The sequence below is a fragment of the Globicephala melas genome, chromosome 5 (assembly GCF_963455315.2).
Source record: "Globicephala melas chromosome 5, mGloMel1.2, whole genome shotgun sequence".
Taxonomy (NCBI): Eukaryota; Metazoa; Chordata; class Mammalia; order Artiodactyla; family Delphinidae; genus Globicephala; species Globicephala melas.
In genome coordinates this window covers 117,245,304-117,270,282 of record NC_083318.1, presented here as the reverse complement: position 1 = coordinate 117,270,282, position 24,979 = coordinate 117,245,304, and the positions used below count along the sequence as shown (strand labels likewise).

General features: G+C 37.7%; 1 protein-coding gene across 10 annotated transcripts in view; it reads right to left on the bottom strand.

Annotated features, from left to right (window-relative positions):
- Window positions 1-24,979, bottom strand: part of INPP4B (inositol polyphosphate-4-phosphatase type II B) — a 721,154-nt gene that overhangs the window by 264,481 nt on the left and 431,694 nt on the right. The gene's annotated exons all lie outside the window — the stretch shown is intronic.

Sequence of the window (24,979 nt, the reverse complement as noted above, 5' to 3'; positions counted from 1 at the left end):
TTCTGTATTCCCAAACCAATGCTTTCAACACTGCTGTTGTCGTGTTGCCTGCAGCTCGGGCTGAAAGGATAGTACACTTCCACTACAGTGGACTGAAGACAATGTGGGCAAATTGAAACAAAGTTCGCAGTTTCCCCGCAGGGGGAAATGTGACTGTGGCGTCTCAAACAGGAACCAAGGATGGCTCTTCTCAAAGAAACATTATCATGCAGCGGCCAGGGTCTACTGCAGGACGCACTCAGTGTTGTCTTAAAAGAGCAAAGGCGTTAAACTGAATGCTGTGAGCTCTTCCTAGGAAGGTAATACTGATGAAGAACCCTGCCTGTATAGAAAAATGTATTTAACGTTTCTGAAGATTGATTTCCAAAATTGGGGATACGATCTCATTAAGTTGAGGTCACCTCATACTTTAACAGACCAGGTGCATACTGAATCCTGTGACATGTGAGTAGCAGCTGGGACACGAAATGCCTGCAGTTTAGGTCTTACTCAAACCCCAGATCAGCAGTTCTCTAATGGGGTCCAGTCAGGGGATCTGCAAAGTCAACACCATTTTCCTAATAATTCTAAGACAGTATTTTACTTTTTACTCTCATTCTTTCACAAATGTACAGTTGAGTTCTCCAGATGCTGCAAGAATTGTGATTTGCCTACAGACTGAGGCATGACAATGCAGTTCTCCCCTATTAATCACACAGTAAAGAGACTTACACACATGTAAAACAATGCCACTCCCTCAGTATATTTTTTTAGTTTTCCAAAATACAATTTATTTTCAAAAGCATGTAGTATGTATGTTAACATATAATGGGTTTATTATTTGCAATTGTAAGTGAATTAATAAATACTTTAAAAATTTCTGAGTTTCATTTCTAATGTAAACATCCATGATCATTAAAACCTACATAAACAGAAGCCCTTTGGGATTTGAGATAGCATTTAAGAATGTAAAAGAATCCTGAGACCAAAGGTTTGAGAAATACTGCTTCTTCCTCAACATCTGAGACTTGTGTTTCACATTGTCTATTTCACAATCTTACCATTGTTAACAAGATTTTTGCTGTAGAATCTCTTTCAGAGATGGATGTGATGTTTACTACATGAACCCACTGATCCAGCCCATCTGAATCCCTAGGGTTCCTTTAATTTGCGTTTCTCCCATCTCCCCGATGCCTTTGCCTATATTGATCTTCTGTCATTCTAAGTATGAGGGACATGGTTGCGAACAAGAAATAATCACTTCATAGACTTACATTCTAGCAACAAGAAGAGATGGAAAATATCAAAATGGGTAAATTAGTAAGTATGCATGGAAGTAAAATAAGGTAAGGGAATAAAGTGTTAATTGGATGGGGGTATTTTACATATAATGGTGAGGGTGAATTTCTCTGAGCAGATGACTTTGATTAAGACCTGCTAAAGAAGAGAAGCCAGTTCAGAGGAAAATAAGGGGGAACAGTGTTGCAGGCCAAAGCAACATCAAGTGCAAAGGCCCTGAGGTCACAGTGTCTGAGAAAAGTAGCTGAAGGAGGAAGAAAGAAGAGGGAGGTAGATTCAAAGGAAGGGAGGGCTCTGGGAGAGTAGAGTCCTCATTCTAATTACAATGGGAAACTCAATCAGGGTTTTGAGCCAAGAAGTGATGTGATCTTTTTCATGCTTTAAAAATACTACTCTGATTCTATACGGAGGACAGACTGCAGAAGGTCAAGAGTGGAAAGGGTGAACAATTAGGAGTCATTTGCAAATTAGAGTTTTATTACCATCACTTTACTTTTCTAGTGTCAGGCTCAAGCTAGGTATTTAGGCTTTAGAAGGATAATCATTAGGCTGCCTTGAGTCATTTAATTCATTTCTGAATATTTACAGAAAGCACTTTGATACTGACAGAGAAATAAAGTTAGTATATAAATTTCCTATATGTGTAATTACATTAATCTCTGAGGATAATAATGCTCAACTATCATAAGAATATTTGTGGATGAATAATTATTGAAATACATTTAGTACTAAACAATAAATGTACTATGTACATCCTATTTACATTATGGATATTAAAGAAGAGCACAGCTCTTGAAATAGAAGAATCTTCAGAAGAAGCATGCTACCTTAAAAGCGCGAAAGACCTCAATTCCCTGAAAAAAAAATTATAAACAAACTGAGTGATAACAGAATTATAATTACTAAAGAAACCCCTATGAATAGGATTGTTTATTAATGGATTCAGCGCTCCGGGCAGGTACCTGTGACAGTAGAATTTAGAGAATATCTTCATTGTTTCATCTTTGCATTTGAACCATGTCAGCAAGCAATGATTCAAAGACCCATGAACAGCAAATAATGATGGATGGACAGATCATAAAAAGGAAGAACAGCACCTTTAATTTTGAAACCAAACCCCTTCTTTCCAGCACAAGATACCTATTAACAGGACTTCTGAAAAGCATCTTTCCACATACGCACGATTTTACACATCATAGGGCCTGACTTAAAATACACCTTGGAGGAGTTTAGGATTAACATATACACACTACTATATATAAAACAGATAATCAACAAGGACCTACTGTATAGCACAGGGAACTCTACTCAATATTTTGTAATAACCTAAATGGGAAAAAAATCTGAAAAAGAATAGATATCTGAATAGATATCGGTATAACTGAATCACTTTGCTGCACACCTGAAACTAACAACATTTTAAATCAACTATACTTTAATATAAAGTAAAAAATAAAAAAAATACACCTTGGAAATCCAACTCTGGATTTTTTAAGTTAAAGCTGTGGAACATTCTTTGTCTGCACTGGAGCTGCCTGTGAGATGGCTCTTTCATTTTCTAATCAGTTTTTCTGTCTGTTTTAACCAAAGACACACACATCCGTATGCACACACACTTGCATTCAGTAAAGCAATTTGATTAAAACTATAACTATTCAACAAAGGCCAAAGTATTCCTATCCCTTCAAACCATTCAGAGCTTTTAAAATATATCTTCTCAGATGTCTAAGGAATTTACTGTCTCAAGGAGACATTTAAAACCTAGAATCTTAACGCTGAACTTAAACAGCTGGAGTGTTTCCGCCATTTATAATGCACGTTTGTGCTTAAGATGAGTTTACACTTGGTATTCTTGCTGCCTCAGCGTGTAGAGAGGCAGGCTAATTGGAGCTAATGAGTTCAGGCACTTAAGAGAGAACCATTTAAAACTAAGAGCACTAAGCTAAGTCCACTCACAGGGACAACAAGGGGCATTTTCATAAATTCTTTTTATCAAAAGTTGTGCTTTCACCTTTCCTACTTCTTAAAGTGAATTTTCCTTTGATACTGTCAGGAAGAAACTTGCAAACATTCTCAGATAAGGGTGCTCCTTCTTGGCACTGGATGAGACCACAGGTAAGGAAATTCAGGGACTTTAGTCATACTGGATAGCATTCTGCCTTTAAGAGCAGCGGGGTGCCACTGAAGGTCTAACAACTGGTTCTCAGAGGCTGGGGATGGGAGGAGAAGCTATGACTTATAGAGAGTGCCAATTTCGGTGGTGAAAATATTCTCACCCTGGCCCGCTACAAGCTACCACTCAGGATAACTGATCGTGTAGTTGGGAAGAGGTGTGGACGATCAGTTCTCTGGGGCTGACGGAAGCAGGCTCCGGCACCCCACCGTGGGGTCATGGCAGAGAAGTCAGCACAGCAGAGGTGCTTGAATCCAGGTCACCTGAGATCTCAGTGTGCCGTGAGCCTGACTACAGCCTGCTCAGGCATCTATTCCAGGAAGAACTGCGTGTAATAACCACTATATTACCATTAATAATTTGAAAGTAAAATCATCCTTAGTCTCATATCACAGGGAATAAAACCATATCTCAGAAGCCAACAATTTTTTTCTTTTTTTTTAATTGAAGTATAGTTGATTTACAATGTCGTGTTAGTTTCAGGTGTACAGCACAGTGATTCAGCTCTCTCTCTCTCTCTCTATATATATATATATATTTGTTTTCAGATTATTTTCTTCTAGGTTATTACAAAATATTGAGTATAGTTCCCTGCGTGATACCATAGGTCCTTGTTGTTTCATATTTTTTATGTAGTAGTGTGTATCTGTTAATCCCAACCTCCTAATTTATCCCTCCCCCTCCTTTCCCCTTTGGTAACCATAAATTTGTTTTCTATGTCTGAGAAACCAATGATTTTAATCAAGTTTAAACTCAGGGGAACGCAAATATCTGGCTAAGAGGTGACCAGTTCTATCTATTCAATCAGATTCCCAGTAGCTGCTGAGAAATTCTTTTAAAATCAATGGAAACTTTGGCCATGGGAAAGATGCAGAAACACACAAAGAATCTGGCTGACCAGAATCGGTCTCATGACATATCTGGGCTCCAGGGTCAGTTTTAAGTGCCCTGGTAGCTAGTATTGGGATGCTACAAAATGTTCTCTATCTTTAGAACCTCTGATTGTAAACTTTACAGGCCACAGACCATGTTATGTATTACTATTTAGGAAAGTATTTTTACTGAAATGTACCACAAAGTTGGGAGAAAAACCTAAGGTTGTCAGTACGTGTCCTAGTCCATAAACAGGCTTATTCATATCTAGGACTTTTATTAGAGTCTAAACTCTTAGGAAAATCTTCCATGAAGGAATTTTTAACAGTTGTTTCAATTAAGCAAGCAAAAATTTCTTTAAGGGAATTAACCATGCCAATAATTTTGCCTCCTTAAGAAAATCTAAAGTTTAGAATAGCTGTTTCGCACAAGTTTTATTTCACAGCTTATTCCAAACCAAGGTATACAATATGACAGTTTGTACTTACATTATCATGTTTCAGGGACTTCAGACAATTTTATATTTTAAAAAAAAGACATTTACAGCACCATGAGATATTGTTTTTGGCTTTTTTTTCACTTTCTTTAAAATAAAAAGGCAGGTAAATATGGCTGGACACTTAGTACAGGTTTTGTAATAATAGATTAGTAGCCTTCATAGGCATATCAATATTCATAAAAAGAGCTCGGAACAGAAGAGTATTAAATGTTATTCTTAAAGCAAAAGAGAAATATTTCTCAACGTCCTTGAGAAATGAATAGGAAACCTTATTAAAGGAGAAAAAGAAGAACACTTACAGTGAGGAAATTTAAGAAATAGAAAAAACGGCAGATCGTATCTGTCATCACAGAAACCCACTTCAGAGTGTTCTATCATTTATGAGCTAAGGGGTCTTGGGGTTAGAAAAGACATTAAAAATAATTTAATCCAGCAACTTGAAAAAGTATTTTGCAAAATAAAAAAATTTTTAATTTTTCCAGCTTTACTGAGGTATAATTGACCAATAAAAATTATACATATTTAAAGTATACAATGTGATGATTTGATATATACTGTGAAATGATTACTGCACTCGGGCTAATTAACACATCCATCACCTCATTTTGGTTACCTTTTTTGAGTGTGGTGAGAGCACTTAAGATCAACTCTTAGCAACTTTCAAGTATGCGAGAGGGTAGTGTTAATTATAGTCACCATGCTGTGCGTTACATCCCCAGAACTTCATCTTATACGTGGAAGTGGGTCCCCTTTGATCAACATCTCCCTGGTCTCACAATTAGCTCAGAACAAAATTAGGCCTAGGCCCAATGTTTCATTTTTCCTTAAAAAACTTATAAAATCGCAGACAAGTAGCCACAATGAAAACTTTGAAACACGGAGACAGATTATGGGGACCATCTCGGGTGCCTCCTGAGCATCCTGTCTGATTGGATCAGCTGGGGCCACACCTTTGTTCCCTGTGTTCCTGCTGCACAAAGCCAGGCTGTTGGGTCAGCACCATTGGGATCCTTTAGGAGCTTGTTAGAAATGCAGAAGCTTAGGTCCTGCCCCGGACTGTAAATTAGAATCTGCATTTCACAAGGTCCTCAGGTGATCCCCGAGTACATTAAGGTTTGACAAACCAAGACCGAAAGAATGTATTCTTTCAAAATGGAGGAGAGGTTGTTAAATGACCAAATCTTTCCTCTCCATCTTTTAGTTTTCAAATGTTTTTGTAGAAATCAAGAAGGCTGGAAAATAGTAGTACATTTAGTTAAAATATATAAAGATATATGATGTTACATTACAATAAAGTTCTCATATATAAGAGAAAAGGATTTGTACATATACACTCTAAAATTCCACAGCATAACTGCATGATCTTGTGGTTATTACAGGTACTAACTTCACTGTTTTTTGTTTGGTTTTGTTCTGTTTTTGAATGCATACTGCATTGAGGCAGTTGGTGAGCTGCATTCAAATACACAATGGATAAATTCTCTAGGGAGCAACCACACCTATGGCAACCGCTCCCCTGAAATCCCACTAGAAGTTTGGCCTCCGAAGACCTCCCAAGGATGATGCCTGTAACTCAGGCATTAACTCTGATTAATGCTCTGTCTGCTGCTTCCTGGGAAAAAATGCAGGAAAAAAAAAGTCTCTCTAAGGATCCAAGAATTCCCAAAGCAGCTGGGGGAGTTATAAAAAGAAAGGCATCCGACCATTTCCATGGGAGCTTCTTCCCTTCTCCCATTTTCTTTATTAATAGCAACTCAGATTAAACCTTTCAGCAGCAAAAACAAAAAATTCTAGTGAACTGGTTCCTAATGTTTGCTTGGGTACAGGATGCTTCTCTTCTCCAGCTTCAGCTCTGGTCCTGTTCATTTTTTTTTAGTCCCAAATACCTTGTGTTAACTCCTCACCTCATCTATCTTACTCTTTAGAGTTCAACTGTTAACAGCAGCACTGATTTTCTTGCTCGTGACACCAGGTTTCTCACGTATACCTTAAAAATGGCTTTGCTTTCCATATGCCAGAAGTGAAGAAATACGCAAATCTAATGGACATTTACTGTATATTCACATTTTATGTTATGCTAGTCATGTTAACTTCTCTGCCACTAGAATGCAATCTGAAATTTAAAAATAGCACCTTCAGGGAGATCAGGGCTCAGTGCTTTGTGACCACATAGAGGGGTGGGATAGGGAGGGTGGGAGGGAGACACAAGAGGGAGGGGATATGGGGATATATGGATACATATAGCTGATTCACTTTGTTATACAGCAGAAACTAACACAACATCGTAAAGCAATTATACTTCAATAAAGATGTTAAATAAATAAATAAAAATAGGGCATTTAAATACCCTTGAGAGACAGGCAGGATCAATTATCAAACTGTAGAACATGGAGAATGGAGAGTCAATTGACTTTTTAAAAGTCGTTTGTCTATTCTTAGCAGAAAGAAAACTGCATAATCTTATGTGCATAGTTTAATATGTACAGATTAACACCAGTGTAACCACCACCTCTGGAAGAAATGCAACTTAGCCAGTAGAAAACCTCCTTTTTGAGCTTCTTCCTCAATACAACCCCTACCTTTTCCACCAAAGATAACCATTGTCCTTTTGTAATGATTTCCTTTTTCTTCCTTAAGAGTATTACCACTAAAGAATGCATGCCTAAACCAAAAAATGAGGGCTTTCTTCTTACCTACATTTTCACTTAATATAAAATACATAAATACTTTACAAGTCCCTTTGTGTTGCTTTGTTTACTCAACCATTTTTTTGTAATTTATCCAAATTGTTGCATATAGCTAAGGTTCATTTATTTTCATTGCCAGATAGCAATTTATTGTATGACTATACCACAATTTATTTACCCCTATTATTCTTGATGAATATTTGGATTATTTCCAGGTATTGGCTGGGATGAACTGCTGCTGTGAAATTCTTCACGCGTATTCTGGAACACACCTGCAAATCACTTTCTAGGATAATTACTCGGGAGAATTGCTGGGTCTTTTGAGATCACATCTTTCACTGAACTAGAATGCTAAATTGTGTTTCAAAATGGTTGTAGCATTTACCTCCAACTGTATGAAAATCTCACATCTTTATCGATACTTGAAATGATTCGATCTTTAAATTTTTGGCCAACAGCTGATACGTAATTATATCTCATCATAGTTTTAATTAACATTTCTCTGTTTAATAAGGCTGAATCCCAAATGTTTATTGGTCATTAGATTTTTCTCTTTGGTGAAGTGCTGGTCCAAATCTTTTGCCTTTTCCCCCTATAATTATAATAATTTGCCTTATTTTTATTGATTTGTAGGTGTCCTTTATAGATTTTATATATACAATAGATCTTAATCCTTTGTAATTTATAAGTGTTGCAAATGTTTCCTCCTTTCTATAACTTGTCTTTTCATGGTATCTGTTCCACCTGACTCTTTTAAATGTTCATATTTGAAAGCATTATGACAAGGTGAGGAAAAAGGAATATATAACCATACATGTCTAAAAGACATCTCAAGGATGTATCTAATAGCATTATCTCCAATTTTGCATTCTGGAAGCAGTGTGTCAGCACTTACGTACCTGCTTTCAACTATGTCATCCTAAAGTTGCCTATGTGTCACTTTGCATATGTTTTCAGGAGTGTCCATACGTGTCTGAAACCTTCCCCGCCATAGAGCCCAACACCTAGATACTGACCTATATATAACAAACACTCTAATTTCAAAAATCCAGTTGATTAAGTGCCACATGACAGACTAGCCATCCAGTTGTCCGAGGAGTTTATAATTAAAGGCAATTTGGCAAGAAAATAACTGCCCTGCTTAGAAATCTGCTCCTTTGCCTTGACATAGGTCCTACTAATGAGTGAGTTGTTATTTTTCCTGCTTTTCAAATTCAAAAGAGTAAGGCTCTCAAAGCCTTAATGCCTCATAAGTACTAAGTATTTGCTATTAATTTATTCTGATTATCACAAGCCATTAAAAAAAAAAACAACCTTGCATTTCAAGATCCTAGTTTCCATATGTTGGAATTTGTGTCAAACGTGCCAGATCCTTTTTGTTCCTCCACCCTTTCCCGCCTTGGTCATCCGCCCCTGGGGGCTGAGCTCTGTGGAAGACATGAAGGGACTTCCTTGTCCTCTGGCTTTTAGCTGGGTTCTCATGGTGGGGACCCTGGCGGCAGGCTGGAGGGCCCAGAGGGGGAAAGGGAGGTTAGGAAATGACCTCGGCTTCCTTCCTGTGAGGTAGCTTCTGGTGGCTGTGCCCCTTGACCAAACTGGCTGTGAATGAAAAACACTGCCTACCATATCCATAAACAAAGGCTGTTGCAGCCGTCAAGCCATCCCATTACAGCTGCCTGGAGGGTGAGCCCCGAGGAAACTCAGGATGGAGACAAATGGGTTGCAGGACAGCCACTGCTAAGCCCTCCACCAAAGCAGCCACCCCCGACTGTGCACCCTGAGGGGATTCAGGATGGGGAAAAGCAAGATGCTGGCCCCAGACAGTGAGGTGCATACCCAAGGAATGATTTCAGTGAGCCCAGACTCTTGCATCTTCCCATACATAGAAAAGGTTAAATTCCTTAACTTGGGCTACCTGTTTTTCTTTAATTAACACTAAGCTTTTGATTCCAACTCCTGGTCTTTGTTGCAAAAGCTCCCATATATCCTGGCTCCCCCCTTGCCTCTTTGGAACAGTCTCTCAGAGGTATCTGAGATGCTGTGTCCTGGGCTTGAAGTCCTCAGAATGTCCGCCGAATAAAACATAATTCTCAACTTTTAGGTTGTACAATTTTCTTCCAGTCGACATGACCTTCTTTACTCAAGTCTCTATTTTTTGGAAACTGTTCCCCGCCTTGTTTCTTTCAGGCCTAGGAATGATAACTGCTCTACCATTATTAAACCAGTTTACTGCACTACTCTTTGTGGTTCCACTTTGCAAATAGTCTCTTTGTAAATAAACCCTCCTGGAATTATCCTAATTTGCGAGCGCCATGTGTTTCCTATTGGGACTATGACTGATACAGACTTAAGAGTCATGCTCGTGCGCAAAAAGAGAAGCAAAACAAAGCATTAAGGTACAGTCCTGTAAGTGCTGCTTTCCTGGGCTCCTGTCTAACGCACATAGAAGCACAAATACTCTTTTCTTTCTTTCTTTCTTTCTTTTTTTTTTGAGTACTCTTTTCTATGGAGCTAACGGAAGACTCAAGGAACACAAAAATTATGTTGGGCCTTGGGAATATAACAAATAATGAAGAACAACAATTATTCTCCCCCTTGGAAGGATGGGTTTTTTTTTAACAGGACTAGGTTGTAGACCCCAATCATTATCTGCTAGCTGGATAGCATTCAGGGGTTTGGTGAAAAGCACTTCCCTCACACAACAATTCTTTACACCCTCTTGCTTACGTCATTCATTCTCACCTCCACATCTTGAAACTGAAAGGGGACATTACTTAGTGAAGGGAAGTGAATTATGCTTCAAGTGACCCCCATACATCCTGGCTTTGAACTTCATTCAGAGTTTTTTTTTTTTTCTTACTGTTTTTTTCTCTTTCCCTAAAGAAAAAAGGCAGTTCCACTGAGGCTTATCTATCTATTCCCCATTGCATAGATTTCTTATTTTCTCATGCTTTGATATAATATTAAATAACAAAAATGTCTCCTCTTATTTGTAGTTCATGCAAAACAAAAAAGCAATTATTAAACTGGAAAAAAGAAACAAATTATAATTAGCTACATGAATAAATACCTCAGGATGCTACAAAGAAATATTTTTATTTCTCAGCTACAAGGCTGTCTTCTTAAGGAAAAGCCTTATTATTTATGTACTTTAGAAATGAAAGTCTCTCCATATACACACTACTATATAGAAAATAGATAACGAATAAGGACCTACTGTATAGCATAGGGAACTCTACTCAATACTCTGTAATGACCTATATGGGAAAAGAATCTAAAAAAGAGTGGATATATGTGTATGTATAACTGATTCAGTTTGTTGTACAGCAGAAACTAACACAACACTGTAAATCAATAATACTTCAATAAAAATTTTTAAGGAAAGAAATGAAAGTCTCTCAAACTAGGGTATATTTAATACCACAAAAAGCACATCAAACAGAGGAGAGATTTTCTTAACTGAAATTACTAACTGGAAATACATAAGGTATAGTATCTGGTAAAGAGAGGAGCAGAGGGGGGCCTTTTCCTACCTGTTCACCTATAGGGAAGGCAGTCTAAATTCCACTGGAAAAAGATAGGAAGGCTTAGTTTGAGGATCCCTTATTTCCCAACTTCCTAGATGCTGTAGCAGGTAGCGGAGGCAACAGTGGATAGGAGAGGGAGCCACTATATGAGTAAGAATCTTCCCCTTCCTTAAAACCACGACCCCACGTGGGGTCCTTCTCTCTATCCTGCCAGTGCAGAGAGGCCTTGGGCTCTATGCTTCCTGTCTGTTAGCCATCAGTGCGACTAAACAGGAAGTGATCTGAAGGCTCCCTAAAGCAGGCATCAAATCATGGAAGAATTTTTTCTAATAGGTCTTTAAATACCACCTGGAGAGGAAAAAAGAACTGCAGCTCTTTTGTTTTCTCATCTCCAGTCCTAAAAATTACCAAGACAGCTAAAAATTCACAGTCAAAACCTTACACTCCAGGAACTTAAAGTGCAGTTCATAATGCATTTGACATTATTTTACTGGAGCTTCTGATGATAAAATTTAAGTTACACTTTTTAAACAGAAAAACACTCTACAGGTTCTACTGTGCTTACTAGTGAATATGTAAATACACTTATTTGACTGGAAAAGATACTTTCATCTCTCCCTTGACCTCACTGATTACTTTTTGAAAGCAACAATTGCTCTAAGTCAATGCTATTTGGTACCTAATTCAACACTACATTTATTATTTCTAAACAGATGTGATAAAACATACACATATTTTATTTTAAGGAGTAGATCAGGCTTAAGAATGTCCCCAAATATAGAAGTTACATCACTTAAGTTATACTTTATGCAAGTAATCGAAGTATATGCAGACAATAATCTTATACAGTCGTGTTTTATTTCTTTTGGATCCTATGTAGATGGGAAAATATGGTAGTAATGCATGGACATTTAAGTCAATAACATCTAGCTCTGAATCCCAGTAGCTGTGTGACCCTGGTTAATTTACTTAATATGGCAGACAGACCTCAGGGTGTCTCTCATGATCCCAGCTCCCTGGTGTTCCTGTCCTTTATAATCCCCTTACCTTCAGAGGAGACAAGACCTGTGACTTGCTTTTAATCTAGAATATGGCAAAGGTGATAGAATGTCACTGTTAAGATTGTTACATTACATGGCAGAGGTGATAAGATGTCATCCTCTGATTATATTACTTTACGTACAACACTTTCTTATCAGACTGTAAGATAATAAATATGTATCATTTGAATTTGCTAAATTTGTGATAATTTGTCATACACTTTCTAATCCTCAGATTCCTTACATGTAAACTACAAATGATAGAACCTCCCAGAGTAGCTGTGAGCATTAAATGCAATTCTGTTTTCAACACATACTCCCAGGATCTGGCTCACAGAAAGCTCTTAAAAATCAGTAGTAACATTATTACTCCTTGTATCCTAGAAAATTAAATCTCACAAGAGTGAATATAAAAAAAGGCCTTAGGAAGAGGTGAGTTCTACTAATGTCAATTGAAGATGCAATCAAATAGAGTACTGATTAACCAAGAACTTGACAAATTTAATTTTATTACATCCAATGTCTGGAACTGTACTAAATAAAATTGAGAAGGAGAAGAAATTGGCCTTGAGTACCCTCCCTTTATCGTTTCAGCCCTCCCTACCTTCTTCCCACCTCTCTCAGTTCTTAGGTGCTTGAACTTAGTAGCCGTGTATGCCGAGAATCAAGGAATCTAGTTTAAGGCAGGGATGCTTATAATAGCTTAAGCTGCACAAAAAACACAATTGCCTCTTCTGCAAAATATAAGAATTGTTGCATATTTGCAAAAGGAGTTTTGCCAACTCCTTTTGCAAATTAAAATTACAGGGAAATGTTTATAAGAATATGAACATTTTCGTAATATAGAGCAATTTCAAAACAGACTCCACGCATTTTATATAGAAAAATTTTGCCAAAAAAGCATTCGTGTTTCTTAATAGCAGTCTGAAGTATCTTGCTTACTGCCTTGATCTCTGACGCTAAGCTTTATTTACTACTCTCATTTTGACTTCAGATCATTTTAATTACCAATAAAAAGCAAGCACCAACACAGAGTGGATTGTTACTTATGTGGATGCTTTTAAAGCTGGAATAGTTAGTGGCCTCATTCCAAAGGTTCTAAAAACGATTTTATAAGTGAACACTGCCATAAAAAATTTGGATAGGGCTTCCCTGGTGGCACAGTGGTTGAGAGTCCGCCTGCCGATGCAGGGGACACGGGTTCGTGCCCCAGTCCGGTAAGATCCCACATGACGCGGAGCGGCTGGGCCCGTGAGCCATGGCCGCTGAGCCTGCGCGTCCGGAGCCTGTGCTCAGCAATGGGAGAGGCCGCAACAGTGAGAGGCCCGCGTACCGCAGGAAAAAAAAAAAAAAAAAAAAAAAATTTGGGTAAAAACCTGTTGTTAGTGGAGAAATGTGAAGCAAAGAGTAACTAGAGCTTTAAATGTGTCAAGTACAAACCAACATCATTACCTTAAAAGTTTAAAATTTCATTCATCCCTCAGTTTCATTAGAAGAAAAACCATCTGTAAGAATGTGACAGATTTCATTTCTATGGTGTCAGCTCAAACATCTGAATTAGAAGAAATTTCAATACTAGCAGCATAAAAGCCTATAGGAAACAATTTTGTGATCTCAGTTTATTCCTATTGAATAAACAGGATGTTTTCCAGTATAACCAAACAGGTGCCACTGAAATTGATATCCTAAGTAGTAAATTAACCAGGGGTCTCAAGAACTGAGTAGACTATACAGCCCATTCTAAGGGATGTATTTCACATTATGTAGTGACAGAGATATCGATCTTCTAGAGATGAAGGGATAGACAGATATAGGACATTTATTTAATGGATTATATGAATATCCTTTGCTTCTGATTTCACATAAATCTCTATACCTGTGAGGGCTTAAAAGATACCTAGAAGTTTATAATAAATCAAACTAATATTGGCCTTTGACTAAACTGGGGAATTGGAACTTTGCCTGTTCTTTTAAAATATGAATTCCATGATCAGAGTTCCTAGGCGATTGGACAGAATAATGACTAACAGCTCCAAACCACCCCAAATGCCTTTTACTTACCCTATATTCTGATTTATTTATCTCCTCATCAACTGGAATGCTGATGAAGTTCAATACTTAGTTATTAGTGACAACTTAGCCACAAATTAATTGTGAATTTGGTCAAACCACTTAATCTCTTTGACCCTTTGTTTGTCTCTATTAAAAGAGAGGAACCATGTCCTTTATCCTTTTCCTTTGCTTAGGGCTCAGAAGCAATAACGCATGTGAAAACACATTGAAAACAGTAAGGCACTAGACAAATTTAACACAAAATTACTATAAATATTAATATTACATTTCTAGCCCTAGATAGCTCATTGAGTATCACTTTTGCTAAGTAATAAGCTGCAACTTAATAACATTTGTTAACAATGAGATTTCCTGTACTTCCAAGATGTCACCATTTAGCCATTTTTAATATTGAGTGTACTCCGCTTATCTTTCTAATAATGCCTATAAATTAGTTTTAAACCATTCACATTCTCTAAAATAACCCCTTATTTGCGAAGAATAGCATTCTTTTAAAGAGAAATAACCACAGAAATAAGAAAAAAAAACTTTGCAGGTGGAAAAGAGAACATTATTCTTAACAGTGAGATACTCTAGCCAGATCCAGACTGCAAAAAAGGGAAGCTAAAGGGGAGGGAAAAAATATATATATATATTTACAAAATTTTATATAATGTATATATATATATTTTTTTTAATTTATTTTTTTTGCGGTACGCGGGCCTTCACCGTTGTGGCCTCTCCCGTTGCGGTGCACAGGCTCCGGACGCGCAGGCTCAGCGGCCATGGCTCACGGGCCCAGCCGCTCCGTGGCATGTGGGATCTTCCCGGACCGGGGCACAAGTCCACGTCCCCTGCATCGGCAGGCGGACTCTCAACAACTGCGCCACCAGGGAAGCCCTATAATGTATATTTTATATAAACAGCTTTATAGGTCCATTACCCAAGCTACAAGGTTTATTAGCAACTCAAAGGATAGCATCATAATGGGAAATGTAGATGTAGCAAGTTTTAGTAGCTCAAGTAGCTCTGCACAATCATACAACTTCTACAAGGTATAAATTTACATGAATGGAAAAAAATATCAGAGCAAGAACATCTACTGCTTTTCCAGCAACACACTCATCAGTCATCCAAGAAATAAGGACATCGCTTTGTTTGACAATATGATAAATGCTCATATCACTTAAGATGTTGATAGTTTTTCTTTAAAATATAAAGATGTAAAATAATCCTCAATTTCCACTTTTTTGACATTTTGTGTCACTCAGTTAGTATGCAACAATATTTTCTCTAGGTGGAGTATTTAAAATTAAACATTGTTCTCTTGTTGTCTATTATGTCATTTGATTTGTATATAAGTGCTTTATAAGTATTCCTTAAATTATTCTAAGCTAAATGCTTGGTCCTGCTTATTTCTATGAAGTCTTAAATTCACAACTTAATAACATTTAAGTGCACCAAACTCACTTATATTTGGGGAAATATGCACAATAAAAAAATCTTTATGGAGGCAGCTATGCATTGCAGAGTCATAACATTATTCTTTAACAGAGGAAGAGATGCTATATAGCAGCAGATGTATTATACTTATGACTAATTAGAGTCTATTACAAGACACACTGTGGGTGACAGATCTCTAGAAAAAGAAGCCATTTTTTGATATGAAGGATCGAAATTCACTGTCATAGAATTATTTCCTGATTTTTTTAAAAAAAAGCCAGAGTGGGGGAAAGTATTGTTGAAAAATAAAGCATTTGAAAGACAGGGACAAGAAGAAAGATTTAGAGAACAATGTACACCATACATTCACAGAGGTGTGACAGGAGCCTTCCAAATGCCAGGAGTGGATAAAGGGATGTGGTTACATCACTCAATGTGCATGGCCTTTTGGACCAGGAACGGTACACATGTTTACTTGGTGGGACATTGAAATATAAATCACAGCCATATCTGAGCAGAGGTATGTAATTCATTTAATTCAAGTCTCACTTAAATGGTCTGGTTCCCATGAATTCTGGTGGTCTTCGTAGGAAAACAGAGTCACAGTGATTCACACTTGACTTAATATAACGATGACCAAAAGAACCAGAATAATCAAAGGAAATGGCTTATGTTGCCATAGATTTAGGGCTTATAATTGTCCATTCTCCCTACAATTGCTAATATTTCACCTTCTTAGTGTGTACCTAGCTTAGGAAGGGGACCTTTGAATAAATGGCTTCTAGATCTTTCTTTTTCTATTGGGCAAAGTGGTTATCCTCTCAGTTGTCCACCTCAGTTTGCTAATGTAAACATACAGTTGCCACTAAGTCATGCAGATACAGTCACAACAAGGAGGAAATGGGATTGTAGAAATGAACAGACAGCAGTAGCTCGAATTTATCAGACAACATTATCATCATCTTATGTGGTGCTGAACTGGGCACGTAATTTAAATAGACATGGTCTCTGCAGCTCAGGAGTTTATGAACTAAAACATAAATAGCACACTCTTGTTCCTTTCCAACAAGCGAACGTAGATCTGCCCTGTGGGCTTCCTAATTAAATCCAATCATTAGGACTCTAAGACAAACTGGTCATTACCTTTATTCCATTTCACTTTTCTTCTTTTTGACTCTTGCCCTCTATTACTCCATAATTTAAGGAGGCTTTGGGAACAAGAAGGCTTATAGAAGGATTCAAAAAGGCAAATATCCTCAAACATTAAATAGCATGAAACAGTAGAAGCCAAAATGAGACTAGAAAAAAGTGACACATTGATGAAGTGGAAAAGGATAAAAGTCTCTTTCATAAGCCAAATTAGCACCCAAATAAACAAAGGAGGTAAGAGATAGTATCTGGACGAAGAATGATAATCAAAAAGTGTAAATTAAGGCCAAGAACAGAAAAGGACTCAAGAATATACAAAATAACAATAAATAATAAAACAATAAAAGAAGGCTTGGGAGCTCTTTAGCAAAATAAATTTCCCTAAATGGAATTATGGCTCTAGCAACTCAGCAAAAAATACCAAATTAAGACAAACATTAAGTAATTCAAGCCTACCCTAACTAAATGATTGAAACATTTGGCTTAAATTGGAATCTTTCAATACTTTTTAACATAAAGGTGCAGTGTTGAGTAGCAGTAGCCTAAAAGTGCTGAATAATGACATTTTAAGAGGCAGAGCAAGTTCCACAAATGGAGACCTCTCTACTTGAAAGGACACAAAAGGTGGTGCCTGGTAGTGCCAACCACACACACAGTCATGGACCAAGTTCAGTTTCATGACCAATCCAGATGGACTAGGTAAAGATACCAGGCTTAATTAAATTCTATAGTTGCTTTAATTTTCATTTCCCTTTGTGTAGCTATAGCCTCAGCCCTCCCTTATAAGAATGTTGAAGCAACCTCTCTGTAAACTAGTGTGTGATCTTGAAATGCCTAGATCCTTAAAATGGGAAGAAAAAATGAGTTATGATTTTTAAATTTCATAACGTTTAATGCCATTCCATTGTATGTTCATAGGGTGAATAACGTATTTTTCAAATTAAGTCAATGGGTACTTAAATTTAAATTAAATGATTGATGTCACTTTAATTTCAACTTCAAAAGATATTCAACAAATATCTATTGAATATTTATCATGTGCCAGCCACCGGGACAAATATTCTTCACCTAACAGCTTACTAGGGATGACGTAAGGAGAGTCTTAGAGAGTCAGGGCTAGTGTGTATTAGTTTTTCAGATGAAAGTGCTAAATACATTCCAATTACCTGATTATTATTTGGCCAGTGGTCTGAGGGGAAAGTACAGCCCTTTTCATTGTGAAGCACTATCAGTATTGCATCGCGGCTGACGCACAGAATGAAGGTTGGAGCAAGCCAAATGAATACTGGTTTGAGGACCAGCCTCAGGGGTCAAAAAATTTCACAGTGAAATTAATTTATTCATCCTTAGCTGAATTAGCAACGATGCTATTATTTTCATTTAATTTTCAAATTGGAAGTATCAAAATGAAAAATATTAGCATTCAATAAACACATTATTAAAAAGAATCCATTAATTAAAATATCTGAGCAAATCATTTCTATGTGACATTTCTCCTGAGACCTCTCTGATATCAGAATATAAAAGACTGAAAATGAAATATGAAAGCATTTATGAGATGGGGAGAGAGTGCACTAGGAGAATTTTTTTTTCTAGATTTAGGTCCATGTATGAGAGCAGAGGTGGTTCAGAAAAGGGGACAATCTCCTATAAAGAGTAGCAAGGGTCACTGTACTCTCACTAGGAGGTTAAATATTCCCATCCTAAGTCACAACAAAATTTCCTGATACCATGAAGGAAAGAGAGGAGGAATCAGGGAACTATAATTGTCCGAAACATGACAGAACATCTCAATCTGACAATCTGCTGTATGATTATAAAACAAAATCATAGGGCTTCCCTGGTGGCGCAGCGGTTGAGAGTCCGCCTGCCAGTGCAGGGGATGCGGGTTCGTGCCCCGGTCCGGGAAGATCTCACGTGCCGCGGAGCGGCTGGGCCCGTGAGCCATGGCCGCTGAGCCTGCGCGTCCGGAGCCTGTGCTCCGCCATGGGAGAGGCCACAACAGTGAGAGGCCCGCGTACCGCAAAAAAAAAAAAAAAAAAAAAAAAAATCATAGCTTCATTATGTGGTTGCATACATACCCACACATTTTGACAAAGTGCACGTCAATAACAAAGATAAACTATGAGCTCCATCTTGTGAATAATATTCTTCCATCTTGAAGCCCTTGCTTATGATATAGGGGTGGGACAGGGCAAGGGCATTAGATCTGAGGAGGGGGTATTGTAAACAGCCCCATCCCAACCCTGCTCCTGCAAACAGGTCACTGAGGAGCCTTTGTTTCCATTAGCTTCTGAGTCAATTGTTCCATCATTACCTTGATAGGTAATAAGAAATGGGTTGACTTTTGCCATTTTAATGAAGTTAAGGCATTCGCTATCCAGTCACTTCCGTGTTTGCACTTGCTTAAGGAGAATCTTTTATTTCTGGACTATTTTACCTTAGAGGAAGGATCACTCACCAATCATTTGTGCACACAAATCCAGTTAATTCTGGAGCCCCAGTAACAGCCACCTGCCCTACCTTCTAATTCTATTTCAACATAGATGATCAAGGAAGCCCTCGAAATCGTCAACATGTGGGAAACCTTTTCTCTCTTCTCACTTTTTCATCCTTACAGTTGACAAGTGCAAGTCTGAGACATAAGGAAATAAAAGAATCTCTTTCTTAATATGAGTTTGGCAACACACTAATCTCAAATAGCATAGCTCCAGGATGGCAGACTAGAAGTGGGCAATGATTGTCTAAAATATCCCTAGTGAATGACTTGAAGGAAGAGTCCTTCCTTCTATACCAACAGAAGGTTAGCAAAGCAAAGCCTTATCTGTCTTAAGAATTCCCCATGTCAGTTTCAGTGACTGCCTACCCCCAATGGCTGTTCTGCAGGCAGGAAAAAGAGTGATTTCATGCACTTCACAGCCAGCTCAGTGCAGGGAGCTGGAGGGCGCTGCTCTTGGGAAGCTGATGTTACAGCTCAGCCTTGCCAGCACCAATGAGGAACCCAGAGCACATGTCATTTTCCTTGTGTTTTTACACTCCTTTGGATTTTTTTGTTTCTCTTCCAAATTTCCACCATATTTGGCTCTTTATTAGCTATTGCTACATACACTGTCTGGTAGCCAAGACTGTTATGGCCATAGCCCTTTATTTATAATCTGAGTTAAACTAACTTGGGTCAATTACCAGTATTATATCTTAATTTAGATAGAAACTTTGACATCACAGAAGATAGCCCCTTCTCAACATACCTCTTTTTATTTCCCCTCAGAGAATAAGAGCATGTCATATACAGTGATGAAAGAAACATTTGTGGATCACTTTCCAAATGAGGGGAAAAAAGAAAGATGACATAAAAGGGATGCTGTTTTTCTCATTGCCTGTTGAACTGTCTTTGTCAGTTATGTTCTTAGGAAGAAAGATCCACTTTCTTACAGTAGCTTAGCACTAAATGGTCCTCTAAGAGAATGAAAGTCAAACTACTCTCTTAGCAAATAACTTAAAACCAGAGAATGATTTAGACACAAGGAGAATCTCATGGAGCAGCTTTTCCGTCTTCTTGTGAAGACATAAGAATATTACATTTCGTTGAAAATATAAAATATAGGGCTTTTTTCAACATCAATAATTCATAACAATAAAATATGGTATAAAGACTTATTATGTAGCCACAAAACACTCTTTGAAGTGGAACATTTTGTGAGATGAAAAGGAAAAATAGTAATCACTCTACCTGAATGTAATATCAAGAATTGTCCTCTATAAAATTCACATCTTTAGATCCCCTACCCTCACCTCCAACGAATCAAGGAATGACACATTGCTTCTTTATTTTTTAGCTATAGTTTAAAAATAGACAAACCAAGAATTTTATGCTCGAATAATTTCAGATCTTCCTGAAACCAATATTGTCAGAGAAGTTGTAAAAAAAAAAAAAAGCCATCATCATTACTATCCGACCAGAATATCTGTTTATTCTCTTCAATGTAAGACAGAAATAAAAGTTATTCTTTTGTTAAGATACTCAATGCACTCTAAAAATAATCTTGCTCTAGGACACAGACTGTTATCACCACAATCAATGCTATTTTTTATGCTCTTAGATACAACAAGCCATAGAAAGAAAATTATCTTGAGACGTCAGCCTGAAGAACTTGGGTCGTAAGTTGCTTTCCACTATTGAACAGCCTAGTCTTGGTGCAAAGAAAACGGAACCCTCCTACACTATTGGTGGGAATGTAAATTGGTGTAGCCACTACGGAAAACATATGGAGGTTCCTTAAAAAAATAAAAATAGTTACCATATGATCCTGCCATCTCACTCCTGGACATATATCCAAAGAAAACTCTAATTCAAAAAGATACATGCACCCCAATGTTCACAGCAGCACTATTTACTATAGCCAAGACATGGAAGCAGTCTAAATGTTCATCAATAGATGAATGGATAAAGAAGATATGGTAAATATATACAATGGAATATTACTCAGCCATAAAAAAGAATGATATAATGCCATTTGCAACAATGTGGATGGACCCAGAGATTATCGTCTTAAGTGAATTAAGTCAGAAACAGAAAGACAAATACCATGTGACATCACTTATATGTGGAACCTAAAGTATGATGCAAATAAACTTATTTACAAAACAGAAACAGACTCAAAGACAGAGAAGATAAATTTTTGATTACCAAAGGGGAAAGGGGGTAGAGGAGAGGTAAATTAGGAGTTTGGGATTAGCAGATACAAACTACTATATATAAAATAGGAAAACAACAAGGTCCCACTGTATAGCACAGGGAACTATATTTAATATCCTATAATAAACCATAATGGAAAAGAATATGAAAAAATATATATATGTATAACTGAATCACTTTGTTGTACACCAGAAATTAACACAACATTGTAAATCACTATATGTCAATTTAAAAATTAAAAAAAACAAAACAAAACCAGCTTACTTTCTTAGCCTTTCTCTAAGTGTTTAGGTATATGTCATGTCAAGTACATAAGGTATGCCCTTGCTTTATTTAAGCCAAATAATAAAAGTGGAATCATCATTGTCACATTCTGTGTTCCATAATTGCTGTCCATGTTTCAATTGCCTTTTCCCTAAGATAATGTGAAGATAAATCAGAGCACATAATGAACAACATTCAACATCGTCCTTGGGGACCATTCTTCCAAATGTTTTTTTTTTTTTCGCAAAACAAACAAAATACCAAAACCTAAATCAGTTTCTCTTACATATCATCAATACTAACATAATTCAAATTCTTACCCCACTTCCCCTTACCCTAGACTTACCTCATTCTGTATTAATTTTCTAATTCTTACTTTATTATAGCAGAATAAGCTTATTATTCATAAGCCATTGAGCCTCAAACATAAGAGGCCCACATGTGGTGTAAATACCCATATTAAGTACCCTATTATTGGTAAGATATTTGAACAACATGGAAGTCATTTAAGAATATCTAAGGCACTATTATTTTTCAAGATTTAAAAGAGCTGAAATGTAAATGACTATAAAATTCTACCTGTACATTGTGAAATTATAACCCATATCTGTACCTTAATTTTCAAGGCAGTTTTACATACAACTGTGCCACGATTAACTCTCAGCTCCAAATCCACTGTTCACACTCTGCCTTCCGATGCTGAGGCTGAGACTCTCAAAACCCTGTTTCTGCTTTCCCAACTGGCTCTCTGTTAGCCTTTATTACCAGGGAGTACTAGATGGAGTCTGAGAAAACTAGAGGAGGGAGACACATATTCCCTCCTGTGGACTGGCTGCCTTTCTGCTGCTCCTAAGAGCATCAACCTAACTATACATCTGTGCTCCAGGCCCAGCTGTTCCTTGCTCTAGAGCAAGCCAAAACCAGTTTGCAATACTTCCAACATCAGAGATACCCCACTAGCCTGCCCTCTGCAGAGCAGGGCTCAGGCTACAAGGCGTTTTGCCCAAGCTCATCCACATCAATAAATTTTAGCTCCACTGGTCCTTTCCTCCGAAGTTCTAAGTTTTTACCATTTCAAACTCTTCCCTTTGTTCCTCCAGCTCTAGAGGGGAAAGCTACCTCTTGTAGCTGCCATCTTTGTGATAATCTTATCTCGTTAAAAATATTATGCCTACTTATACTCAATATCTGTGTTCAAATAAATGGTGTGGTTTCTGTCTCCTGAGTGAGCCCTGATCCATTCAACAGCCCTGTGGGGGCCGTTAGAGCAAGCCTTACTGTCCCTATTTCACAGATGTCCACAAAATAACATTTTAACCCTGGGAAAAGAACACCTGGGATTTGAGCTCCAATCTTCACACTATTTTCACAGAAACTGCTTCTATGTGTAAACTGAATAAAGTACTTCTCCTAGGTAACTCCACACGTGCAATAAAATACATAGGTAAAAATATCTAAGGTGGCCCAGATGAACACGGCTATTTAAAGTCGGATCTTTTGGACCAGGCCCCAAGTTAATTTTTACATGAAAGTTCTTCCATTTCAATCCATTCTAATAGTTTTGAGAGTTTGGGTTAAGATGTATTCTTATTCCTGTAGTGTAACAAACAGTCAAGATCCATGACGTTTGAGGCCACCGAAGAATGTCAAGACCATACCTGTGAGCTCATTCTTTCCTATACAGTTTTAAAAGTGGGATTCAAAAAGCAAAAGCAAGATATGAAATAAAACATAGCTTTCGGGATCACATTTGCTTGCTGCCAGGTATTCTATAAATATGAAAATGGATCTCGGAAGCTGCTGTTTAAAATGAAAAGTAATGAATATTTCCTGACGGGATGTTCGGCAAGCTTTTCTCCACCTGGACTTCCTCACTTTTTTTTAGCCAAATAGTGTGTTTTTTTCTTCCTGTCTGCTGGGTGGATGTGTTTCCAAAGGCTGCTTTGTGTTCCTGTAAATTACAGGAATCCCTTAACCATACAACTGGAGGCCCTGGCAGCAAAAGCTAATCAAGTTGAAGAAAGCACCACAAATGCTTCCCAAATGGCCTGCTTCCACAATTGGCAGCATTACGACAACAAAAAAAGTGAAAACAGAAGCTACAAAAACAAATACACCTAAAGACTAAAGAGGCAGACGTAGAGAATGGACTTGAGGACACGGGGAGGGGGAAGGGTAAGCTGGGACAAAGTGAGAGAGTGGCATGGACTTATATACACTACCAAATGTAAAATAGATAGCTAGTGGGAACAGCCGCATAGCACAGGGAGATCAGCTCGGTGCTTTGTGACCGCCTAGAGGGGTGGGATAGGGAGGGTGGGAGGGAGACGCAAGAGGGGGTGGTATGGGGATATATGTATATGTATAGCTGATTCACTTTGTTATAAAGCAGAAACTAACACACCATTGTAAAGCAATTATACACCAATAAAGATGTTAAAAAAAAATACACCAACATTTATTCTTCCTCCCTCATTTTTTCTAGATCCTCAGGACTGAAACACAGGAAAAAAAAACCAGATTCAAAGTACAATCACATCTGCAGTACCTACACTATATAAAAAATACATATCCTGTATGATATGAAAATGAAATTTTTACTCGTAAAGTATGTACAGAGAGATAGATGCGGATAGATATTAATTTTCAACACTAGAAAATATTCCCAAGCCATATGTTCCTATGTTTCACCAGGAAGTTAACAAATTCACCTGTTAATTTCATAGGATAGGACCCTTTTGGTGGCTTATGACGGATCACTCACAGAGAACATAGTAAGAAATGAGAAAACGAAAGAAACCTTCCCACCTCTCTTAATTACTGTCTATTAATTGAACAGCTATGAAAGAGCAGCCCTCCATTTTTACAGCCCCAACAGTGGAGAAACTAATGTGGAATGGCAGCATCTGTTTGCCTCTGCTTGTTGCTGGATACAGCCTGCTGCACGACAGGCAGCATCCTACCACCGTGATGTGATGTGCCAAAGGGTCCCTGGGGACTTTAGTTGATGCCAAGTGGCCTATTCAGTCATGAAGAGAGTAGCTTAGCAATAGAGGGTAGCATTTCCCAGCTCACGACTCGGATAACCGCCCCTATTCAACTTGACTTTGGAGACTATCTGATACTTTGGATCACAGAACCCGAATGTGCTACCACCCAGCACATGTTCAAAGGGGAGGTCATCTAATGTATTTTTTTTAGACGTCCATCATAAAAGAAATGATGTCTATGACTCCAACCTTTAACTCATGAGATACACCCACGGATATTCTACCTTCCCTCTGTTAACATCTGTTAA